The following is a 14002-nucleotide window of genomic DNA, read 5'->3' as shown; positions in this document are numbered from 1 at the left end:
CAATAGCCAAGACATGGAAACAAGCTAAACAATCTAAGTGTACATACACAGATGAGTGAATAAAAGAAATGTGAGATAGATTTTTCTTCCATATAAAGATTTTTCTTCCAGATAAAGATTTTTCTTCCAGAAAAAGATGTAAATCCTGCCATTTACAATGACAGATGCACTTTGAAAGCATTATGCTAAATAAAATTAATACAGAAAAAGACAAATACTATATGATCTCATTTACATGTAGATTGAACAGATTAGTGATTGCCAGAGGCAGGGTGGATGAAGTGGTTGGTTGTGGTATAAATAAATAAATAAATACCCTTCTAAAATGAAAAGCACCTGGCCCACATTGTTTCACTGGTGAAGCCGAAATGGTTTCACTGGGTGAATTCTACCAAATATTTAAGGAAGAAATTATGCCATTTCCCCACTATCTTAAGCAGAAATATAACATTAAGGGAAACATTTCTTATCACTTCTTCATGATGACAGTGTTACCCTAATACACAAACCAAGCAAAGACATTATAAAAAATAAAAACCAGATGAATATATCTTATAAAACACAGATGCAAAAATCTTCAACAAATTAGCCAATTAAGTCTATATATGAAAAGAATTACAAAGCACAACAAAGTGAGAGTTATCCAGTTTTGCAAGGCTAGTCTGACACTAAAAAATCAATTATTGTAACCCACCACATCAACAAGAAGAAAAGTCTGATGATCATATCAATGGATGCAGAAACAGTATTTGACAAATTCAACATGCCTTCATGATAAAATATCTCAGCTAAATAGGAATGGAAGAGAACTTCTACAATTACACATCACAGAAAACCTACAGCTAACATCATACTTAATGGTGAGAAACTAGAAGCTTTCCTCATAATATTGGAAACAAGGCAAGGATGTCTCCTCTAAACATCCATATTCAACATGATTCTGGAATTCTTAAGTAATGGAATGAGACAAGGGGAAATGAAATAAAATGTATACAATTGGGAAGGAAGAAATAAGACTGTCCTTGTCTTCAGCTGATAACATGCTTTATAAAGAAACTTGCAAAAATTTACCACTGTCCCCCTTTCTGGAACACATAAGTGATTATAGCAAGGTTACAAGATATGAGGTTAATATAAAAAGTCAATTGCTTTCTTATATACCAACAATGAACAACTGAAATTGAAACTTTAATTTATAAACACAACATCATTTATACTGGGACCAAAAAGAGAAAGATACTTACGTACAAATCTAGTAAAATATATACTGCATATATACACACATACGTATATACATATATGTATGTACACACATATATATACAGAAATAATATACATACAAAATATATAAGAAAAACTAAGAAACTGATGAAAAATCATAAAAATATAAATATGAATGGAGAGATATTCTATGTTCATGGATAAGAGGTCTCAATATTGTAAAGCTGTCATTTCCTCCAACTTGCTGTTAGATTCAAAGCAATCCCAATCGAAATCACCACAACTTATTTTGTGGATATCTACAAACTGGAATTGCAGATATCCAATTGGTATAGAAAAGAAATAGGCTAGAATAGCCTATGCAGCTTTGAAGAAGCAGCAGAAATTTCAAAGATTCATACTACCCAATTTCAGGACTTGATGTAAAGCTGCAATAACCAAAGTGTGATATTGATGAAATAATGGGCTGATCAATGCAATAGAATAAAGAGCCCAGGAATAAACCCACACAAATAAAGTCAACTGATCACTGCCAAAGAAGCAAAGGTAATTTCAAGTAAAAAGGACAATATTTTTAACAAATGGTGCTGGAACAAATGGATATTCATATGAAAAAAAATCTACACATAGATATTACAGCTTTCACAAAAAGTAACTCAAAATGGATCATATGACTAAATGTAAAATGCAAAAATATAAGATTGCTATAAGATAATATAGGAGAAATGTAGGTGAACTTGGGTTTGTCAGTGATCTTTTAAAAATGACATTAAAACCATAATCCATAAAAGTAAAATTAAGCTGAACTCATTAAAATAAAAAAATTTCTTATATATGAAAGAAATTATTAAGAGAATGTAAAGGCAAGCCACAGACTGAGAAAAAATATTTTCAAAACATATATCTGATAAAGGACTTGTATCCAAAATATACGAAGAACTCTTAAAACTCAATAAGAAAGTTCAATTTAAAAATGGCAAAAGATACCTGGGAATACACCTGACCAAGGAGGTAAAGGACCTATACGCCAAGAACTATAAAACATTAATCAAGGAAATTAAAGAAGACGTAAAGAAATGGAAAGATATTCCATGCTCCTGGGTTGGAAAAATTAGTATTGTAAAAATGGCCATACTACAAAGAAATCTACAGATTCAGTGTAATCCTTATCCAATTACCCAGGATATTTTTCACAGAACTAGAACAAACCATCAAAAATTTATATGGAACCACGAAAGACCCAGAATTGCCAAAGCAATTCTGAGGAAGAAAAACCAAGCAGGAGGCATCACTCTCCCAGACTTCAGACAACATTGAAAAGCCACAGTCATCAAGACAGTGTGGTACTGGTACCAAAGCAGACAGACAGACCAATGGAACAGAACAGAGAACCCAGAAATAAACCCAGACACCTATCTATGGTCAATTAATCTTTGGCAAAGGAGGGAAGAACATAAAATGGGGAAAAGACAGCAAGCATTGCTGAGACACCTGGACAGCTGCATGCAAATCAGTGAAACTAGAACACACCCTCACACGATGCACCAAAATAAATTCTAAATGGCTGGAAGACTTAAATGTAAGATGAGACACCATCAAACTCCTGGAAGAGAACATAGGCAAAACATTCTCTGACATCAACCTTGTGAATATTTTCTCAGGTCAGTCTCCCAAAGCAACAGAAATAAGAGCAAAAAGAAACCAATGGGACCTAATCAAACGGACAAGCTTTTGCACAGCAAAGGAAACAAAAAAGACAACTTACAGAATGGGAGAAAATAGTTTCAAATGATGCAATGGACAAGGGCTGAATCTCTAGAATATACAAGCAACTTATACAACTCAACAGCAAAAAAGACAACAACCCAATTGAAAAAATGGGCAAAATACCTGAATAGGTATTTCTCCAAGGAAGATGCACATATGGCCAACAAGCACATGAAAATATGCTCAACATCCCTGATTATTAGAGAAATGCAAATCAAAACTACCATGAGATACCACCTCACACCAGTCACAATGGCCATCATTCATAAGTTCACAAATAACAAATGCTGGAGAGGGTGTGGAGAAAGGGAACCCTCCTGCACTGTTGGTGGGAAGGTAAGCTGGTACAACCACTATGGAGGACAGTATGGAGTTACCTTAGAAAACTATACATAGAACTACCATATGACCAGGCAATCCCACTCTTGGGCACATATCCAGACAAAACTCTCCTTAAAAAAGACACATGCACCTGCATGTTCATTGCAGCACCATTCACAATAGCCAAGACATGGAAACAACCCAAATGTCCACCAACAGATGATTGGATTAGGATGAAGTGGTACATATACACAATGGGATACTACTCAGCCATAAAAAAGAATGAAATAATGCTATCTGCAGCAACATGGATGGAACGAGAGACTCTCATCCTGAGTGAAGGAAGTCAGAAAGAGAAAGACAAATACCATAGGATACCACTTATATCTGGAATCTAATATAGGGCACAAATGAACCTTTACACAGAAAAGAAAATCATGGACTTGCAGGACAGACTTGTGGTTGCCAAGGGGGAGGGGGAGGAAGTGGGGGTGTATTTGGAGCTTGGGGTTAATGGATGCAAACTATTGCTTTTGGAATGGATTAGCAATGAGATCCTGCTGTGTAGCACTGGGAACTATGTCTAGTCACTTATGATGGAGCATTATAATGTGAGAAAATAGAATGTGTACATGTATGTGCAACTGGGTCACCATGCTGTACAGTAGAAAAAAAATGTATTAGGTAAATAATTAAAAAATAAAATAAAATTTAAAAAAGTTAAAACATCAAAAAAAAATAAAAGGTAAGAGATCTAAATAGGCGTCACCAAAGAAGATATGCAGATGGAAAATAAGCACATAAAAATATGTTCAACATCATATGTCAGTAGGAACTGCATATTAAAACAATGAGATTTTACTACACACCTTTTAGAATAGCTAAAATCTAAAACACAACATCAAATACTGGCAAGGATGTGGAACCACAGGAACTCTCATTCATTGCTGCGGGAAATGCAAAAATAGCACAGTCACTTTGGAAGACAGCCTGGCAGTTTTTTTATAAATCTAAATATACTCATTTTATATGATCCAGTAGTCACACTGCCAGTTATTTACCCAAATGAGTTGAAAAGTTACATCTGCAGAAAAACCTAGGCATGGATGTTTATAGCAGCTATACTCATAACTGACAATACTTGGAAGCATAAAGATGTCCTTCTAAAAGTGAATGGATCAATTATCTGTGGTAATTCATACAATGGAATATTACTCAATAAGAAATGAACTATCATGTTATGAAAGACGTGAAGAGATCTTAAATTTATATCGCCAGGTGAAAGACAACAATCTGCAAAGGCTACACACTATAACACTCCAACTACATGACACTGTGGAAAAGGTAGTTACCATGGATTTGAATCTAGGGAGAGAGGGGTTAATCATTGGAACACCGGAGACTTTTATGACAGTGAAACTGTTCTGAATGATAGTGTAATGATACATGTAATGGGCACATGACATTATGTATTTGTTAAAACCCACATTACACAAAAAGTGAACCCTAATGTAAATTATGGCTTTTAATTAATAGTAATATATCAATATTGGTTCAGCAATTGAAACACATGTACAGCAGTAAAGCAGGATGTTAATAGTAGGAAAAACTGGTTCTGGGATGGGAAGAAGGGGGGTGCATGGGAACTAAGTAATTTTGCTTTATTTTTCTGTAATCCTAAAGATATTAAAAAAAAATGTCTGTTAACTTTTTAAAAGAACGTGAAATTTTAAAATATAATTTAAGAACATTTTCAAGCAACAGGAAAGCCTAAGTATCCATTTTCTAAGATCAAGAAGGAGCCACCAGATACTGTGCCCCATGATTCACAATGCCTTCCCATATGTCATACTTAAGGACATAATACAAATGGGAGAAGCTACTGTCATTAGAAAAAGTCAGGAATATGATTATCACATGAAAAGGTACTGTTGTATTTCCATCAGATTCTCTCCTTGAAACATGCTGTAAAACCACTTTCTTCTTCTTCTTTTTATGGCCACATCTGCAGCATTTGGAAGTTCCCAGGCTAAGAGTGGAATCATATTTGCATCTGCAACCTATACCACAGCTTGCAGCAATGCTGGATCCTTAATCCACTGAGTGAGGCCAGAGATCGAACCTGCATCCTCATGGATGCTGTGTTGGATTCTTAACCTGCTGAGCCACAATGGGAACTCCTATAAAACCACTTTAAGGGCAATGCCATTTCATTTCCCTGAAATTTCTCCCATGGTACATTCAAACTTTCCACAGTAGTTATCAAGTCAGTAGGGTACAGTGGGTCAGAGCAATAGCTCTGCAGTTGGATGGTCTGGGTTTAATTTCTGATTCTACTACATATTTGCTAGTTGACTGGGCAAGAAATGTCTTATATGTGTGCCTCACCTTTCCTATTTGTAAAATGAGGGTAATGATATTACCTGGTTCATGGAATTGTGAGGATTAAAATAAATCGATGCATGCGAAAAGTCTACAACATTTTCTTTTTTGGATTATCTCCTTTTGGAGATGCACAAACACATTAATGGAAGAAGGGCTACACTAAGTTCTGTACTAAAAACATTCCTAATGGTAGTTTTTCTAAATTCATCTCACTGAACAAACTTTTTCTTTTTCAACAGGTAACTAATCATGTTCTTCAGAATGGATATTAATTAGAAAATAGTTTGAGCAATGCTGGCTCAAACACCCACCTTCTCTACCCATTGTTTCCTTCCTTGCCCTTTTGTCTTCCTATCACCCACATGATCCAAACAAGAATCACAATCTCTTTTCTAATGACCTCCCTATTACTGGGCTGAATTTTCTCTTAAAGAGAGAGAGAGAGAGATTTGGAACAGAATAACACTTTTGTGTCATCTGGAGGGTAAGGTTTCTTCCTGCTGTTTGTGATATTCTCTCTACCAGAGACCCACAACAAAAGAAATGTAAATTGCTGGGTAAATGCTCTGTCCAAGTGAAGTCTGTTGCCTGTCATCTATGGAGTTCTGGCAGCCTGTAAATATTTGACATCCATAGGTACAAAATACCATGTGAAGCCATAGAGGAGTTGCCTGATAAGAAGGTGGGGGGTGGGGGGTAGCAAGCACCAGGGAACTTTCTTGAGAAATGAAAAAAGTTGAGGACAAGCCAACATTCTAGATTATTTTACTCCCCTTTCTGGTTAGAATAATCAAGCACAAAGGGCCAAGTTTCAAGCAAACTATAACTAAAGAAACACAACAAATGAGCATTAGCAAAGCAACATTGTTATGAAAGAGAAGTGAATATCCATTATTTGTTGGCTCACAGCATTGCCTTTAAAAGGAAGTCCTGGGTTTGAAGGATTAGATCCAGTTTCCAGAGCTAGGAAATATATACCAGACACAGAGCACCCATGAGACTGTCAAAAAGAATTAGAGCTCCTCTGACTTGGGAAAAGGCACTTCTCTTGGTGGCAGAAAGACTTGTCTTGCTCAATGGCATGTCAATGTTACCAAACACCATAGTCTCACATTCTGCAGATGAAAGACATTATCCCACCCAGGAAGATAGCAGTTAACTCCCCCAGATAAATCAGAAGATGTCATTTGCATGTGGATACCATTTGTGGAGTGTTTATATGAAAACTATGAAATTTAATAGGCTGGAGAAAATAACTTTAAAAACTTGCTTAAAAAAGCAAGTAAGAAAAAGAAAAGGTTTATAGTTGTCTCCGAAATCTTAGGGATGCCATCATTTCTCAAATTGTGTTCCTAGGAACACCAGAATTGAGCAAGAGGACCTTAGAAGAAAAGGAGAATTAGCTCAGAATAGTCTCTGCATTCCTGGTGGTGAATGACACATTAAGGACTTTGAAAGTCCTAGCCTGAAAATTAAAAAGAAACCTTCGTTTAATTTTGTTTTATCACAGCTTCCCCCAAATGTATATAGGTTCATAGCAATTTTATTTAGGACCTCTATTAAACTCATTACAGTCTACAACATATTATTACTATTTTCTCTCTAGCTATCAAGCTCAGTTAACCTTTAAACTGGGTCAGGTGAGTCAAAAATTAATACCACCTGCCCCTCCTTGTTGAATGGGCCAGGATATTTCTTGGGTATGAATGCGTTTTGAGAGGCTTAGAATGATTGCACAAACATATCTTTGGTGCCATGTTTTTTAAGGCTTGCAGAGTGAGCCTGCCTTGACTGGCAAAGCTAATTATCTGGATAAATCGATTTAGATGCCACTGTTGTTACGTTTTCTTACAACCCAAGATTCTTTTTTCTTCCCAAACAAAATGTGGATCAGAATAAAAGATGCTGAAAACTATGGTTTGAGTAAAGGGGAAAACAACAAACTTTGCTCAAAAGTTCTTGTGACACATAGCATTTTCCAGAAATGGCCACAGTTATATGTTTCCAGCCCCACATGCTCTTCGAGAACATTGCCTTTCCTTCCCCTCCTCTTGAACCTAAGTTGGCTTGTGAGTGCTCTAACAAGTCAAGATGGCAGAACTGGTGCTGAATGACTTTCCATGAAAAGGATGCAGTTTTTGCCTGTTTCTCTCTTTTATTGGGGTGGGAGTGGGATGTTCACTTGGGAAAAAGCTGCCACCATAATGTGAGGAAGCCCAGACTAGCCCATGAGGAAAAAACACAAGAAGAGACCCTCTTGCTAATTGCCAGTATCAACTATAAAGCCCCCAGATGGTTCCAGCCCCCTGCCTGTGGGACACCACCTTTGACACTTAATGGAGGGAGTTAGAGTTATTTCTGCTGAACCCTGCCCCAGTTGAAGATTCATGAGCAAAACACACTTTGTCATTGTCACTAAATTGAGGAGAAATTTTATGCAGCCATTGGCATACGAACAGGGTGCATAAAGGGAAACGTCTAAGAGTATTGCTGGCTCCTGGCATCGATTGATTGGGGCTCTAACAATGTCGTCCAGAATCCAGTTTCCTCCTTTCTATCTCTTGATCCAGCTCTTCTTCCCTATGCTTCTCAGATAATCTCCATCCTTCTGGAGGTGAGACAGCTGGAGCAGTGACTCGCATCTTTCTAGATTCAGTCCAGTGTGGAAAGGGCATTCTCCTTTGTCCCAGGAATCCCAACAAAGTCTCCCATTAATTTCCGGTCTATGATGAGGGTCAGTATCCATCTCTGACCCGTCACGGAACCAGGGAAATGACTGGCCAGACCTGATTCTCAAGTATGCTGCACTGGGGAAGGGAGGGGAAAATGGAGCCCTGAGAAAACCACAGAGGCTGAGCCTTAAGATTTAGGGTGAGATGAATTCCCAAACAAAAGTCAAAGTTTGCTGAAGATAAAAGACTACTTGAATATGAAACAACCAAAAGACAAGAACATTTAAGACAATAAATTAAAAGCAGATATTAACTCTAAGTATCACTGTAAATAAAAAAGTGAATATTTATTGAGTGCTTAATTTTCACAGAGTTATAAGTGCTTTTCGTGTATTAATTCGTTAAAGCCCCCATGACTTCCATGAGATAAATACTGTTAATATTACCATTTTACAAAAAGGAAAACAAAAGCATGAAGTGAGAAACTGGCCAAGACTGCATGGTTAGCAAATAGCAGAGCTGGAATTCAAACCAAAGTTTTCTGGCTCCAGAAGCAGCCTTTTAGTCACTGTGTTATAGTGACTGGTAATAATTTTAGTAGATGCTAAAGACACAGAAATGAAATGGGGTGTCTAATAGGAATTTTTTTTTTTTATTACTGGTGGAAGACAGAAATGTGTAACTACATAATTGGAACTTCATGCACCTGTTTCCCTACGAAAAGTGAGATGCATAAAGTGCTCTGAGATCTAGGAAGAAGTAGTAATACATACTCCTGGGATGGAGAGACTAGAAAATTAACCCAGAGGAGGTCACACTGTGCTAGACCTTAGAACAGAAATGAGACATTGGCTTAGGAAGGGTAGAAGAGGGAGGGGTATTCCAGGAAGTATATGAGAGGAGAGATTATGAGTTTTTCTAAAAACTATGCTGTTATTTATCCTTTCAAAAATGTATTTGCTAAGCGCCTACTAGGTACCAGGCACATGTGTAGGAAGTTTGGTTACATCAGTAAACCCAACAGTAAGGACCCCTGTTGTGGTGCTTATGTGCTGTCAGCACATCATGGATGCTGCCTGTGTTACAGCAAGAAAATGGAAGAACCATCTGTTTGGGTCCTTTCAGGAAGGCTGGGATGGCCCCCTCATCTATTGGATGGATTTCCCCATCCATCTAGGGAAATGGCACATTCTCCATTTCCCTAGATTCTCCAAAGAAGAGAAAGGCCAACTTTGATCTCAGCTGGTGCTCTCTGCAGAGAACCAGAAAACCACCCAGAAGTCCCTGTAAGGGGCAGTGAAACAAGTCTCTCCCTTTCCACTAAGCATGGAGCCAGAGCCGACTCCAGGGGGAGGGAAGGCAATGGAGTGCTATCTCTCACAGGTGGCTCAGAGGTCCAAGCTAGAAGAAGCTGGCCCGGCATGAATCAAGCAGGGAAGAGGACAGCATTTTAGTTTTTGGTAAATGACAAACTTTATTAGAGGAAAGGAAAGACGCTGACACATCCTGTTCTTTCCCATAGTTCTTCACAGGAAGGCAGAGCCCAATGAAAGATGGGTGGAGGGAAGAACAAACATCCCTTTTCCCAGGGATAATTGAAGTGGTCTATACCATTTTATTAGAAAAAAAAATTCCTCCCTCCCACTGGCATCCTCAAAATTGTGTGCTGAATATTTCCAAGGAAAAGTCACACTATACAATGTGAGTTTCAAAGATAATTATTTTTGTCATCTCTTCTGGAATCTGAGTTCTCAGATTTAATTCAAAATTTGAGTCCCCCCAAAAGGAAACTATGTCTATTGGCTCTCTCTCTCTCTAAACCCTGCACAGTTACAATCAACACTCTTTTTCTTTTCTTTTTAAATCCCACCCATCACACAGCAATCTCATCATTTATTCATTCAACGAACTTGTTTTTAGCCCCTGCTATTGTCAGGTACTGTGCTAGGCAAGGAAGCAATAGGACAGATGAGAATTAGCCCTTGTCCTTGCAGAGCTTAGACTAGCCCATGACTTGTGTCTATAATGGGAGTGAGGGAAGTGTGTTTGGGAGAAGAGGTAAGATACTAGAATATTTCAAATCTAGAATTTCCCATCCTGCCACATGGCAGAGGCTTCCACTAACTTCCTCCCTCAAGCTTGCAATTTGGTACCCATTCTTATTCCATCAAGTTGGCAAAACTACCCACTTAAATGTTATTTTATCAGAACCCATTGTATAGGGGATACATGAAAACCTATGAGGGAAGATGTCTGACGCCTTGTTAGCTAAGCCTCTAGACTCAAGATCCAGATTGCTGTGTTCAAGCCTTGGCTCATCATTTTTTAGCTATGTGACTTTGGACAAGTTACTTAACTCATAACATGTGACAATCTTATTCCTAATATTATGCCCATTTTACAGATGAGGAAACTGAGGTATGGAGAGGTTAATTTGTGTAAGGTATGCAGAGAGGTATGCAACATATAAGCTCTTTAGTGTTGGAAGATCACCTCTAGACACCTGAAAATCATGTGCTCAACAAATATTTACTGAATACTCACTACACCTGGTACTGAATGAGGCACTGTAAAAGCAATGCAAGGCAGGGATGATCCCTGTTCTCAGGGAACTCACATTATTCAAGTGGCCATGCAAAATTACAAAATGGGTAAAAGTCACTATTTTTTGGAGGGGTTTATTTCCTGGGTTTGGTGATGTCTTCTAAGTGATATTACTTTGCTATTCTGATTGGGCAGCGTTGTCATGACACCTGGGCACACAGTGGAGGCCCCAGCCCCAGGGTTTCATTAGAGAATGGGAGGGGCTTTCCAGTGATGAAGCCATAGACGACCCTTGGAAGGATAGGGTGTTTTCATGGCAATGCAGGGTCAGAGTTAGGAGAGCTGTCCTCTTTCTGAAAAGCCCTTCTCCCCAGCCCTTGCTATGAGCAAGGGAAACTCTATATCCAAGGAGGTATGAGTACACTGTTGTCTGAATTGAGACAAAGGGAGCCTGTGGGGTCTTCAGGGGAGATCTTCAGACAAACTCCCTCCCATCTAAATGACAAATATATTTCACGCAGAGAACCCTAGAGTCATAGAATATGTGAACTACTCTCAATCCAACAAACCTGGCTTTGCAGGGCAGGAGGCAGGGGGCTGCTATCTATCACCTTGATTGATACCAGGTGCTTTGTAAATGTGGAATAAATGAAGAATAGTACTGAATTCCTCTCTCTGAGCTCAAGATGACTTGAGAAAATATGATGGGCAACATGGAATACTAGACATCAAGAAATAGGATTAGAAGAGTGGGGAATATAGCTTTCTGGCACTGAATACCATCTGAGCTACTGCCCCCATCTCAAATATGGATGCACATTATAATTAGCAGCTGTCAGATTGTGAGCATTTATGAGCAAGGAACTCCTTATAATTCATCTAACTTAATCCAATTTAAAACATCATCCAATGTAGTCCCCACCCCCACCCCATGAACACAAATATTATTAGCTCCATTTTATAGACAAAGAAACCAGACTGAGAATAGCTTTATATCTTGCCTGAGGTCTCAGAGCTAAAATGTGAGTGTGGAATCCAGGCTGGCTTAATTCTAAAGCCCAAGATGTTGGCTACCAGCTGATACTGCCTGGGTATTAGAAACAAAGTGAAGGGGAGTGATAGGCTTGTAGGAAAGCAGTCAGAGAGGGAGACCAGGTTTTCAAGGCTGGCAAGTGTTAAGCTGTAATGGCAGCTGCACAGCTGAAATGAGGAGGTGTCTTAAGCAGCCTGGGCGGTGTTTGAATGGAAGGCAAACATGAAGGCATCATTGTAGAGGCCAAGTCCAACATCTCATCTCTAGCTCCATCTATGTTGCTGCAGATGGCATTAATTTGCTCTTTTTTACAGCTGAGTAGTAGTCCATTGTGTGTATATACCATATCTTCTTAATCCATTCATCTGTCGATAGACATGGAGGTATTTTCCTTGTCTTGGCTACTGTGAATAGTGCTGCAATGAACATACGTGTGCATGTATCTTTTTCAAGGAAAGTTTTGTCCGGATATATGCCCAAGAGTGGGATTGCTGGGTCATATGGTAGTTCTATATTTAGTTTTCTTTAAATATCTAGGAGTAAACCTGACCAAGGAGGTTAAAGACTTATATGCTGAGAACTATAAAACATTATTCAAGGAAATTAAAGAGGATTCAAAGAAATAGATATTCCATGCTCCTGGGTTGGAAGAATTAATATTATAAAATTGGCTATGCTACCCAAAGCAATCTACAGAGTCAATGCAATCCCTATCAAATTACCCATGACATTTTTTCACAGAACTACGACAAACAATCCAAAAATTTATATGGAATCATAAAAGACAGAATTGCCAAAGCAATCCTGAGGAACAAAAAACAAGAAGGAGGCAGACTTTTAGACATATTAAAAAGCTACGGTAATCAAGACAGTTTGGTACTGGTACCAAAACAGACATACAGACCAATGGAATAGATTAGAGAACCCTGAAATAAACTCAAACACCTACAGTCAATTAATCTTCCCCAAAGGAGCACGAATACAAAATGGGAAAAAGATTGTCTCTTCAGCAAGTTGTGCTGAGAAAACTGGACAGCCACATGTAAATCAAAGAAACTAGAACACACCCTCACACCGCGCACAAAAATGAACTCAAAATGGCTTAGAGACTTAAATGTAAGACAAGACACCAACAAACTCCTGGAAGAGAACATAGGGAAAACATTTTCTGACATCAACATTTACAAATGTTTTCTTAGGTCAGTCTCCCAAGGCAACAGAAATAAAAGCAAAAATAAACCAATCAGACCTAATTAAACTGATAAGCTTTTGCGCAGCAAAGGAAACCATTACGCACACACACACAAAAAGACAACCAACAGAATGGGAGAAAGTAGTTTCAAACGATGCAACTGACAAAGGCTTAATCTCTAAAATATATGAACAACTTATACATCTCAACAGCAAAAAAACAAAACAACTCAGTTGAAAAATGGGCAAAAGACTTGAATAGATATTACTCCAAAGAAGATAAACAGAAGGCCAACAGGCTCATGAAAAAATGCTCAGCATCACTAATTATTAGAGAAATGCGAATCAAATTTACCATGCGGCAACACCCACACCTGTCAGAATGGCCATAATTAACAAAGACCATACAATTTTACAGAGCCAATGCAAAATCTCATGCATACCAGGACCCAAAGCGAAGCAGTAATTTGAGAGAATCTTGAGCCAGACCTACCTGCTGGTCTACTGGAGAGGCAGGGGCTACTGCTATTCACTCTGGGGACAGAGGAAACATTCAGCCATGTGAATACCACTGCTCCCGACTGCTGATACCTTGGCTCCTTAGCTCTAAAACCTAGTACCATCCAACAGCCTTCAGGCACTAGTGCTGCAATGCTTCAGGCCAAATAACTAACTGGGCTGCTGGGCTGGGAAACAGCCTCACCTGCCGGTAGTCAGGCTACCTAAAGACTAAAGAGCCCACAGCTGCCTCTGAACACACCCCCTAGATAAGGCCCAGCCCACCAGAGATCAAGACCCAGCTCTGCCTACCAAGCATCACCCTGCCCTTTAGGAGGCCACAAAACCCACTAGGGGGCAGACTCAGAAG

General features: G+C 38.6%; 1 long non-coding RNA gene across 1 annotated transcript in view; it reads right to left on the bottom strand.

Moving 5' to 3' along the window:
* Positions 1 to 13759, bottom strand: part of LOC106506047 (uncharacterized) — a 52028-nt gene extending 38269 nt beyond the window's left edge. The window contains exon 1 of the long non-coding RNA XR_002338517.2: positions 13628 to 13759. This is a non-coding gene — a long non-coding RNA (uncharacterized LOC106506047). The remainder of the gene's footprint in view (positions 1 to 13627) is intronic.
* Positions 13760 to 14002: the final 243 nt, after the last annotated feature.

Source organism: Sus scrofa, chromosome 14 (genome assembly GCF_054392235.1).
Source record: "Sus scrofa isolate SSC_HxYL_T2T_F1_AM1 chromosome 14, Sscrofa_HxYL_maternal_Yorkshire_Landrace_v2.0, whole genome shotgun sequence".
NCBI classification, from domain to species: Eukaryota; Metazoa; Chordata; class Mammalia; order Artiodactyla; family Suidae; genus Sus; species Sus scrofa.
Note: the sequence above shows the minus strand (reverse complement) of the source record. Positions and strands in the feature narration are given on the sequence as shown.